This window comes from Callithrix jacchus, chromosome 18 (assembly GCF_049354715.1).
Source record: "Callithrix jacchus isolate 240 chromosome 18, calJac240_pri, whole genome shotgun sequence".
Taxonomy (NCBI): Eukaryota; Metazoa; Chordata; class Mammalia; order Primates; family Cebidae; genus Callithrix; species Callithrix jacchus.
Genome location: NC_133519.1, coordinates 19385019 through 19396725, shown reverse-complemented (window position 1 = coordinate 19396725; position 11707 = coordinate 19385019). Strand labels below are relative to the sequence as shown.

Genomic DNA, 11707 nt, shown 5'->3' with positions numbered 1-11707 from the left:
GCTGTGAGGATGCAAAGGTGTAAGAATGATAAATTGGACCTTGGGGACTCAGAGGAAAGGGTGGGAGGTGGTAAGGGATAAAAGACTACACATTGAGTGCAGTGTACACTGCTCAGGTGACGGGTGCACCAAAATATCATAAATCAGCACTAAAGAACTTATTCATGTAACCACACACCACCTGTCTCCCAAAAACCTACTGAAATAAAAACTAAAAATTTTTTTAAATTTTTTATTTTACTTTTGAAGGAAAGTTTTGCTGGGTATAGAATTCTATGTTGACGTTCTTTTCATTTAGCCCTTAGAATATATCAACCCACTGCCTTCTGACCTCCAAAGTTTCTAATAAAAAGTCTAATGACAATTTTATTGAGGATAGTTTGCATGTGGCGAGTAGCTTTTTTCTTACTGCTTTAAAGATAGTCTTGTCTGACTTTTGAAAACTTTATTATAATGTGTATTGGTAGGAGTCTACAGTTTATTAAGCTTCTTGGATGTTTACATTGATGTGTTTCACCAAATTAGGAAAGTTTTCCACCATTATTACTAAGATATTCTCCCAACCCCTTTATCTGTTTTTTGTTTTGTTTTGTTTTGTTTTTTCTGGAACTTCCAGCATGTATACTGGTCCACAACGGTGTTTCATAGGTCTCTTAGGCTCTGTTTACCTTTCTTGAACTTTTTTTTCAGACTCAGTAATTTTCATTGTCCTATCTTCAATTTTACTGATTCTTTCTTTTACCTGCTCAAATCTTTTACTTCTATGGATTTTCATATTGGTTATTGTAATTTTTGGCTCTAATATTTCTTTTGATTTTTAGGTTTTCTCTATTAATAGTTCTAATTCTTCATATAGCACTTTTTTACTTTCCCCATTTCTTTCTTTAGCTCTTTGAGCATCTTTAAGACCATTGTTTTAAAGTTTTTGTCTAGTAGACCTGCCATTATGTCTTTTTCAGAGAAAGTTTCTGTTGAAGTTTTTTCCTTTGAATGGGACATACTTTCCTGATTTTTTATTGATTATTGGACATGAATCTAATAATGTGGTAACTCCAGAAATTAGATTCTTTTCTTTCCCAGAGTTTGCTGTTTTATTATTATTTTTATTATTGTTGTTGTTATTATAAGCTTTGTCCCAAAGATCAGCCTGGGGTATAAACTTAAGGTCTTCTAAAGTTGTTTCTGAGCCTACACCCTTCCCTGGACATGCATGATTACTTTCTAATTTTCCCTGTAAATGCAGTTAGTTCTGAATGTCCTTGTCTTTAATATCTGGCTCTCCAAAGGAAAAACAGAAAAATTAAAGGGAAGGAGAGATGCTGACCCTTTGAATCCCCTGGAAGTTACATCAGCTGAAGCAGGAGCTTGCAACAACACAGAGGAGATGCAACAACTCTTACTTCTTTGTTTGCATGTCTATGATCAGAAGTAACAATCAGTGATCAGAGCACAGATCCCTGATATTTGGAGGACAGGGTAACCCTGGCTTTGACAAGCTGTGTGCAGGTTGCTCCAGGCACAGGGGCAAGGTTGTCTTCCAGATGGCTGGTTCCAGAATTAACTGTAGTTTATACCTTCCTCTGGATGTCACAAGCCTTTAGTAGATTCCATAGTTCCCAAATGTTTACATCAGACAGATCATGCCAGCATAGTTGTTTTCTAGGTTGGAAAACAGATTCCTAGTACTCCCTACTCTGCCATCTTCCCCTCACACTGTCTCTGCTAATGTATTTTTTAATTTGTAAAATTTCTTTCTGCTTCTCAGAACTTGGCTTTTATATAATACTCTGCTTTATTTCACTATTATCTTTCTAAAAATGTTAAATACTTATCTTTCAAAAGACTTTTTACCCTGCACGGTTGCTTATTCTCCCATGTTTCTTTGTTACTTGTTTATTATATTGATGTACCTTTTTATGTTAATGGCCTTCTTCAAATCGTGGCGATCCTTTCAAGTCCATTCATAATTAAGAGTGATGTATTAACAAACTGCTGAAAAGCTCTGTGTGCATGTATATGTGTGTGTGTGGTGGGTGGAATATGTAGACTGCTGGGCTTTATTTACTAGCCTGATAAAACTGGGTAATGTGATGAAGCTAGTCTTATTAGGGTAAGCTTACTTTTTCAAAATAGGACATCAAACTGTCTACACTTCTAAGTCTTTGCTCTTGAAATGCTAATTTACATAGGGCAAAATCCTTCACTTTCCTGATTGATAGCTAACCCTTGTTGGTATCTGTGAGGTTTGCTGATGTTCTTTTACCTCTCCTCCACCTTTTTCAAAATTATTATTACATAGCACTTTCTGCTTCAATTCATCTCTGCAAGTCTTTCCTGAAACTAACTCTCCAGCCTTCTGCTGAAGTTGGGGTGAGGTTCTGATTGTGCGACATGTCTTAAAAACTTTGAAGCAAATCTAGTTTGTTAGACCAATTGCACAGTCTTATGTTCAGAGATCCTTACTACTTTCTGCTTTTGAATACTTCTGGTCTTCTGGGTGATAAATTGGCATTTTTGTTGTTTTCTCTGCCTCAGTCTTTAATTAGCATTCTCCTATGTGCTGAGTCAATAACGATTTATTAATGGGCTTTCCAGATTTCAAAATTCTGTTGAGCTCCATTTGCTTTCATCTTCTATTCTCTTTTGCTATGAAGGTGAGTCTATTTTCCTTCTTAACTCAAACTTAATAGGGTTTTTAAGAAAAAGAAGCAAATATTGGGCATGTAACATCTGTGTTTGATCAGAATTCTCTCTGCCTTTAAATTACATTGGACATAATTCCTGTAACTTTAATTAGTTTGTTCTAAATAATGGTTAGTATTATCCAGTATGTATAGCTTTATGCTGAATGAGAGACTTGAGTTTACTTTTCTTATAACAAATACTTTCACAAAAAATAAAATATTAATACTTTTTAGCTCAATACTTGTAGTATCTAGTTGTTTTCTCCTGTATTATTGTCCTGTTATTTCCCCCCTGCATCTTTGTTATGGCCAAACTCTTGTGCCCTGCCATGCCCCTCTCTTCAAACATAGTTCCCAACTGGAAACCACTGACACCGTTTATTTCTGCTTGTCTGGAAACAAGAAGTGATGGAGAGGACTATTTTCTCAGGGCAAACACCCCCTGTTAATATTCCCTGGAGTTCTAAATTATTTTTTATTTTTCTCCACCTCAGGATAAGAAATAACTTTTGTGTTGCTCTCAACTTTTGTTACTGGACTCCAGTTTTAACTCTCATATACTTGTGAGATGGCTCATCAACCTAACTGCATAGTTTTGAGACTACATGTTATATCTCATTGTTGCTGATTCGTGAAGAATTCCATTTTTGTTTTTAAGCTCTGGCCCAAATCCTACTTAAATCTTTCCTATAGCTTCTAGGGTTTGGTGGGGCAGCATTGGGGAGTATAGAGAGGAGAAATGATATCTGTACTTAGTGTGCCATAGTAAACATCCAAAGCCCAGAGGTTGCATTTACTTCCTTACAGTCGTCTGAGTTTTTTTACAGAGAATGTATTGCTTTTGAATCAGAAAAAAATACTGATTATTATACCATCATTTCAGAATGAAAGAATACATGAAAGAGGAGAAATACTTCCCAGATACCTGCCTACCATTTCAGCCAACTCAGTGAATTCCTCATGTGGAACATTCTGTTATGGCGTCCATATGCTTTGTTTTCCTTAAATGTAGTGGGTCATGCTAGGGACACACCAGTGTAACTTGCTTTTGGTATTTAGAGAAAATCTGCTGTTTGGTTGCTATGCTGGCTTCACCCTTTAAACTCAATTGCTGAAAACCTTCTACTGTGCCATATTTTGGAATCCCTAAATTTTGAGATGAAAAAAATGATCACGTGATAGCATAGGTTATTAGCTCTAATCAATATGGCAGCATCAGTAATCTGAATAAAGTGAGTCATTTGGATTTTTAAAAATTTGAACATGCGTTGTCAAATATCGTTAGCCATTCTTTCACATAGTTAGCTTTAGATGCTTTATTTGTTGAAATTCTAACAGTCAATTAAAATATACATTATATTTATTATTGAAAGAGCAAAATGCAATAATAAATTTATGATAATTGTGAGTTGTTAATTTTCTGGACAATCTTAAGAGTTTTATGTAGTGAAACAAATGGGGAAAGAAATGAATACTTCACATAAATGTAAGAGATAGTGTGTTGGTGATTAGATAGCTTTAGAAAGCATATTATATCCTTGTAGAGTAAATAAATATTTATAAAATTAAAATTGTTTGGCAATATCAAACTAGTTTTAAGCACTGTATTAATTTTTAGCTTCTTAATTCCACTTAAGTCATGAATTTTTATAACTTTTCTAGATGAATTTACAGCAGTATTCTAATTTTGCAAGCAAAATCATAAAGGATAATATCCAAGATAAATTATTTGTAACCCATAGCTAACAAAAAATATAAAGACAAAAAAAGTTAGAGAAAAATAAGGTACTTGCCCCCAAGATATTTTGCCACTCCACCAATCTCAGTTTCTCTGTTGAAAAGTGAACATGTACCTTGTATAACGAATATGTGTTTTAATGACTGCTAGAAGACTCAGAAACTGACAATGATGACTAAATGTTCTTCCTCTAAGAATTAAAATGTTTGAACTGGATTACTAATTGTTTCATAATTAAATTTTATTGTTTTAAAATAAGATTTCAATTTTATTTCAGTAGTACAGGAAAACAGTCTGCTGATATTGGGCTTCAGCATTGACTTCAGCTGAACACAGATTTTTAACTCTCAACCATTGAGCATTTGGTCAAAATGTATATCAGATGTGCTTCTATTCATTAACATTATTACAAAAATAAAAAGAATTGAATGGAATAGACTAGAATGAGAAACATCAGAATGCATTGCATGCATAAAGCTAAGTACTGTTTTGTGAATGTTGTGTTTTAGTTTGTATATGTGTGTGTATACACATACTGGGTTATGTGATAACATGTATTTTGGTACTAGGGGCCATGGATCATGATAAAGAGATTAACATTCACTGATCTAGTAAGAATAAAATGAGAATATGTCCAGTGAAAAACTCATCACTTGGTACAAATGAGACATTAAACAGTTAGTGTAACTGTTTACCTAGGTAAGACTTCACCCAGTTACAACATCACACACTACCCATTTCATGCTTTCCTCCATAAAGACATCATGGAAAATGTTCATTATGGTCATTTATATCAATATGTGTTTGGAGGTTATGATATGAAGGAGTAGGAGTGGTCCTTTTTCTTTGTGGGTATCTCTTTAGATGGTTCATAAAAATAGAGGTATTCAGGTTGTTGTTTCAAAGTGAGCCAGAGAATGCCCTGAGGAGTGGCCAGTGAGGGTATCAGTAAGAGATTTTCATTAATAACAAGCTGGATGAAGGCATTATAATAAAATGGGAAACCATTGGTCACTAGGTATTGTTGGATTGTGGGCTCTTTGGATGTGGATGACAGAATGTAGGGAAAGGAGTTGCTGGGAATGGAGATGGCTGGTGAAGGATGGTGTATTAGTTCATACCCTAGAGGATTTTAAATGGTAGGATTGATGGTTTGATGAGTCTTTTTCTTTTGTTGAGTTCCTGAGTTATCAGATGGCTACTTTCTCCTTACCCATTTAATCCTCCCAGTCTTCGCGTTACAATCATCCATGCTCCAGATTCCCTCTTGGACTCTCATCCTCTAGTTCCTCCTTTCTGATCTGCGAGGATTTCTAAAGGCAAATTTTAATTTCTTTACCCTGGGTTCAGACACTCACATACAACATCACCAACAACCTTTGTATATTCTCATAAAATAAATGCCAATATGAGTACTTGGTGCTGCCTCTTTCTTTATCTAGATCACCAAGGGGTTTTAGCTACTTTGCAAAAATATTTCTAAAATAGTATCCTGAAAACTTAGATTTCCATTTTCTCATATGGTCAACTTGGAACTTATATGAATAATACTCAGACTTCAAGGGCTACAACATTTTGTAGATGCTTATTATCTCTGATATTCATTTTATTTACAGTATCTAAATTGATTGTTTAAAAACCTTAAATTTTCCATAAAGGAATGAATTCAATTACGTGTTAAATCTGCTTTGCTCTAAATGGGTAAGGGGAAACACCACATCCAAAAAAGAATGTTACAGAATATATATATTTAAAACTTGAACCTTACCCTGGAGCAGCCTCCCCTCATTAACTCTGACTGCTCTCCTGATTTCATTCTGTCCCAGCTGCTCACACAACTCATCTGCTTTCCAACACCGCTGAGTTCTTCTGCATTTATACCCCATAATATCCCTGTTGTCTTATGAGATGGAGGCTTGCTGTGCTTTGGAGAACCTTCCCCTCTTCTCAAGTGGCTAAATCCCTTTGTTTTCTCCTCCTCTTTCCCAACCAATGCTTGATAGCCTTCAACGTTTTAACTCTATTGACCATGCACACTGTTCCACTTTTTCCTCTCTAGAAAATATTCTAAGACACTCTTTGAAATGGGCCTATTCTGTTACAGTTTTTGACCTATAGCTCTGCACAGAGCGTCTTTGACCTCTTTGTTCCTCAGACTGTATACCACAGGGTTCAGTAGGGGGGTAATGACAGTGTAGATCACTGAGATCAGTTGATCCTGATCTCTGGTGTTCTCTGACTTGGGCTTGAGGTAGGCAATGGAGGCACAGCCGTAGTGGACAATGACCACAGTACTATGAGAAGCACAGGTGGCAAAGGCCTTTTTCCTGCTTTCGGCAGAGGCAATCTTGAGGATGGTAGAGATGATGAGGATGTAGGAGATGAAAACCAAGTCCATGGGAATCAGGATCACCAGCACACTGATGATCATCGTCAGGATTTCATTGACCGTGGTGTCAATGCAGGAGAGCTTCATCACAGGTCAGATGTCACAGAAGAAGTGGGGCACCTTTTTAGTACAGAAAGGCAGCCTGAATACAGCTGACCCCTGTGTCATTGCTACAATGAGACCAATGCTGCAGGCCCCCCACACAAGCTGCATACACACTCTCTTGCTCATGATGACTAAGTACCTCAAGGGGTTGCAGATGGCCACATAGTGGTCATGCCCCATTGCTGCGAGCAGGAAGCAGTTGTGGATAGCCAAAGTCATGAAGAAAAACATCTGAGTGGCACAACCTGCCAAAGAAATGGGCTGACTCAGGCCTTATGAGGTTAAAGAGCATCCTTGGTATAATGACAAGGGTGTAGACAGTCTCTGAACCTGACAGCATGCTGAGGAAGAAGTACATGGGGGTGTGGAGGTGATGATCAATACTAATGATACTCACAATGATAACATTGCCTGCCAGGGTGAATATGTACAGTGTAAGAAACACAACAAAGAGGGTGAGCTTGTGCTCGTGGAAGCTGGAGAGACCTTGAAAAATAAACATGCTCACAAAAGAGTGATTCTCTTTCTTCATTAAATCACACATGATATCTAAGAAAGAAAGAAACTTGTAAGGAACATAGATGGATGATTTCTGTCAAATAGTAGGCTGCGAAAACTCCCGTGATTAATATACCTTAGGTCTCTGCTTTTTTGTATTCACATTCATGCTTATTTATTTTAGGAATAGAGAGTGGCGAAACATTCTTTTCTCATTCAGAAGAAAGTACATGACTTTTAAAGTCAAATGTTATAAACTAATTTACTAGTTCTAGCATATGCCGACTTATCTTGGGCAAGAACTTATCCTTTCTAAGACCAGTTTCCTCCTTTTTATGGATGCAGTGGTGATAACATCATAGAACTGTGGATGGAGAAATTGCATACTAATTATAATAATCATATTTGAATTTTTAAAATAACATTGAATAAATTCGAGTTCAGTGGTATCATGAAGAACTCCAGGCTCCATAGCTACCTGATGATTATTGAGCTTCCAAAATTTGAATAGAGCCTGTGTTACTGTAATTTCCACCCTGGGTTTTCATTCCATTATTTTCACTCTGATGATCTTGCTCCTCTCAACTCTGCTCCACACTCCTCTTCCCTAGGCACCACTCATTTTTCAAAGCCAAATAAAACTCATGTCCTCTAGAAAATCTTTTTATCTTTTCTCTCTCTGTGGCCTATATATCCCTGCACACGTGGGTAGCACAGAACTGTTTACTGTTTTGTTTTGTTTTTTAATTTTTTGTATTGTAAGGACCTTACAGTGAAATTGTGATTACAAAATATTTTTGCATACATTATTTAACTTTATTACCATCCAACGGAGCAGGGAGGACAAAGATGAACTGTTTCTCTCTAGATGCCCAGAACTGAAGAACAGCTCTGATCAGGGAATTATTTTTAGATAGACAGGTGTCAAAGGACTAAACCAAGACTGGAATTCATATCTTTTGACCCTATGTCCATTGTTCCTTCTACTACACAGAATTGTATTATAAAACTGTCTCCTCCACAGCTAGACAGTGACCATGTATCCCCTCTTTTTATGATCCCAGGTTGGCCACTCCACTGTAGGGCACACATATCTGCTGCTAGAATTATTACAATTCCTTGCTCTTCACACAGATTGTCAATTACAGAGGAGAATACTGGATCATTACAATGAGATTTTCTTCAAAGAGAAGGCATACATGTTTTTAATCTTTGATCTTTTATGATGTCTACATGTATGATACAACAAACAACTAAATAATTGGTCTAAATTTTAACACTGAACTTACAACACTATAAGAAAATATGACATTATTAACAAATAATTGAAAAATGTACCAGTAGTGCAACTTTTCTAGTAGCCTTTACCTTATCAGTAATCACTGTATAATGACATAATAGGGTCGTTGTATAAAAGATAAATTCAGAAATATAATGATGGAATTGCTTCAGAAGTACAATTTGTTGGAAGTAAAGCAAATGAATCGCATCACAAAATGATTTACTATTGGGTGAATTTCAAAGGTAAGCTTCTTTAGTGCTTTTAAAATTAAGTTCAATTTATCTATTTTCAGAAATATACCCCTTTTCATAAGAAAATGTACAAGAAAGTATAAGAAATTGGTGCATGGTTGTGCTTAAACTCCTTGGTGCATGGTATGAAAGAAAATCAGATGAGGTTGCAAAAAATAAATTTTGTGTTAGACATCAGAGACCATTTCTTGACAGGAAAAGTTGTTTGTGATGTGTGCAGCATGGTAAGTAACTGTAAACATTCTTTATGAAGCTTTCTAAACTGTGACTCTGTGGACTATGGATTGTCTGAAGATAAGAACAGACAAGGGAGCATGCATAGCTGATAAGTGGCAGAACCGCATTCCTTATTATCATGTTAATCAAGGTATTCTTTAATCCTGAGAAATCCTAGTTCCTTAGGATTAACAAGAGATCTTTAAAAGTAATAAATCAAGGAAAACCCAAATAGTCATAGACATCAGGATTCTTTCCAGCTTAATATAGTTTGCCCTTTAGCAATGATAAAAAAAAACTCATGCATTATTTTATTTTTTTTTATGACTCCCTCTGCTAACCATTGAAGTCTCTTTCCAAATCACTTACTTCTCTTTCTGCAAATCTGTGGCTCAACAGATAAATTGAGGTAGAGGTCAGAGATGTGAATCCTTGATCACAAATATTTACCAATCAAGATCATGAAGAAAAGGCGTCTGAATATAGTCATCCCATCTGCCATAGGACCAGTCTAGGGGTGGAGGTAGAAGGAAAGTTATAGGGGGGCTCTGTGGATAGTGGATATTTCCTCCAGCTTGAGGAGGACCTTTTGATGCCAAAGAAAGGCTCTCTGATGGGCAGCTTTTAGGGTTTCAGGGTTTCTCAGTGTCATTCACTGAGCACTCTTGAGAGTCACCCTGGGAGCAGGAGGAGGCAGACAGCCAGTACCAGGGGACCTCGTTATGTGTAGGGCACATTTACCAGATTACACAGAGTTCTGCTTTGGGAGTCTTGAGGCAGTTTTCACTGCGAGTAGAAATAGCAGTGGCTTATTTGTCATGTTTTATTTTTCAAATGAATATTCTATTTTTATACCATTGAGCCTTGGAAAACCATGGTTACGAAGCCCAAGCAAGCTCTAGCTAGGAGCACTGTCTTGGATTCCAGGAAACTGTGCAGCTCTCTATAGTAAGAACCTTGTTCAATGTTAGAAGCTCTGCTTTTTTTTTTCTCTGCACGAAAAGACTCAAGTTTGGCCAGTTTTTGTCCTCTAGAATTCATAAATGGAAGATCAAAACTCATTAGACAATAGAAACCTCTCTAGAAGGCCAGGAGACCACTTTAATGCTCCAAACTGGTGAACCAGGAGTTCATCCCAAGGGAACATCAGGCAAATGGTTAAATACACAGGGTTCCATGAGCCCAATCTGGGGTTATCTCCATACTGGTTTTCCCACTACAACCCTAGGCACTTTATTCTATTTTTTTAAATTTTATATTTCTCTCCTCACAAATTCTGCCAATCCTCCTCCAAGTTAATTTTTCTATACTTGGACAAAAATAAACCTGAAAAATGCTCCTGATACTCAATTTTTTATTTGTAATTTAAATTTCCCATTTGTCATAACCTGAAATAATTTTGGGGGATGAAATCTTGCCTTGTTTCCCTGGCTGGAGTGCAGTGAAGCAATCCTAGCTCACTACAGCCTCAACCTCCTGGGCTCAAGCTATCCTCCTGTCTTGAGCTTCTGAATAACTAGGACTACAGGTGTGTGCCACTATACTCAGTTAACTTAAAAACAATTTAGAAATGGGGTATCATTATATTGCCCAGTTCTCAAACTCCTGACATCAAGTGATCCTCCTTCCTCAGCCTCTCAAAGCCCTGGATTACAGACAAGAGACACCACACTCAGCCTGTGGTAACTTTTCAATTTAAAAAAAAATAAAATTAAAAAGTTTACAGCAAATATAAGAATGTTTGCTAGAATTCATTCATAAAGCCATCTGGTCCTGGGCTTTTCTTCATTGGGAGGATTTTGATATTGAGTCAATCTACTGATTTTTTAAAATTGCATTTTAGGTTTTGGGGTACATGTGAAGAACATGCAAGATTGTTGCATAGGTACACACGTGGCTGTGTGATTTACTGCCTTCCTCCCCTTCACCCATATCTGGCATTTCTCCCCATACTATCTCTCCCCAACTCCCCCACCCCGCTGTCCCTCCCCTATTCCCCCCAGTAGACCCCAGTGTGTAGTGCTCTCCTCCCTGTGTCCATGTGTTCTCATTGTTCAACACCCGCCTATGAGTGAGAACATGCAGTGTTTGATTTTCAAACGGTGAGTTCGTGTCCTTTGTAGGAACATGGGTGAACCTGGAGAACATCATTCTCAGCAAACTGACACAATCTACTGATTTTATTGTCTGTTCAAGTTTTCTGTTTCTTCTTGATTAGCTTTGTGAGGCTGTATAATTCTAGAAATTTATCCATTTTTTTCTAGTTTATACAAATATCATTTTTGGCATTTAATCGTTCATGGAAATTCCTATGATCCTTTTCATTTCTTAGACATCTGTTGCAATGTCTCCTTCATTTCTCAATTTATTTGAGTCTTCTGTCTCTTATTTTCTTTTAGTCTAGCTAAGGGATTGTCAATTCATTTTTTTCACAGAAATAACTTTTAGGTTTGTTAATTTTTCTATTGTGTTTCAATTCTCTGTTTGATTTATTTCTGCCCTAATCTTTATTATTTTATTTTCATGTTAACTCTGGGTTTAGTT

The 11707-nt window shown here is 36.7% G+C and overlaps 1 pseudogene; it reads right to left on the bottom strand.

Moving 5' to 3' along the window:
* Window positions 1-6177: 6177 nt before the first annotated feature.
* LOC118149287 (olfactory receptor 10J1-like) lies at window positions 6178-7448 on the bottom strand (annotated as a pseudogene).
* Between the last annotated feature and the right edge of the window lie 4259 nt (window positions 7449-11707).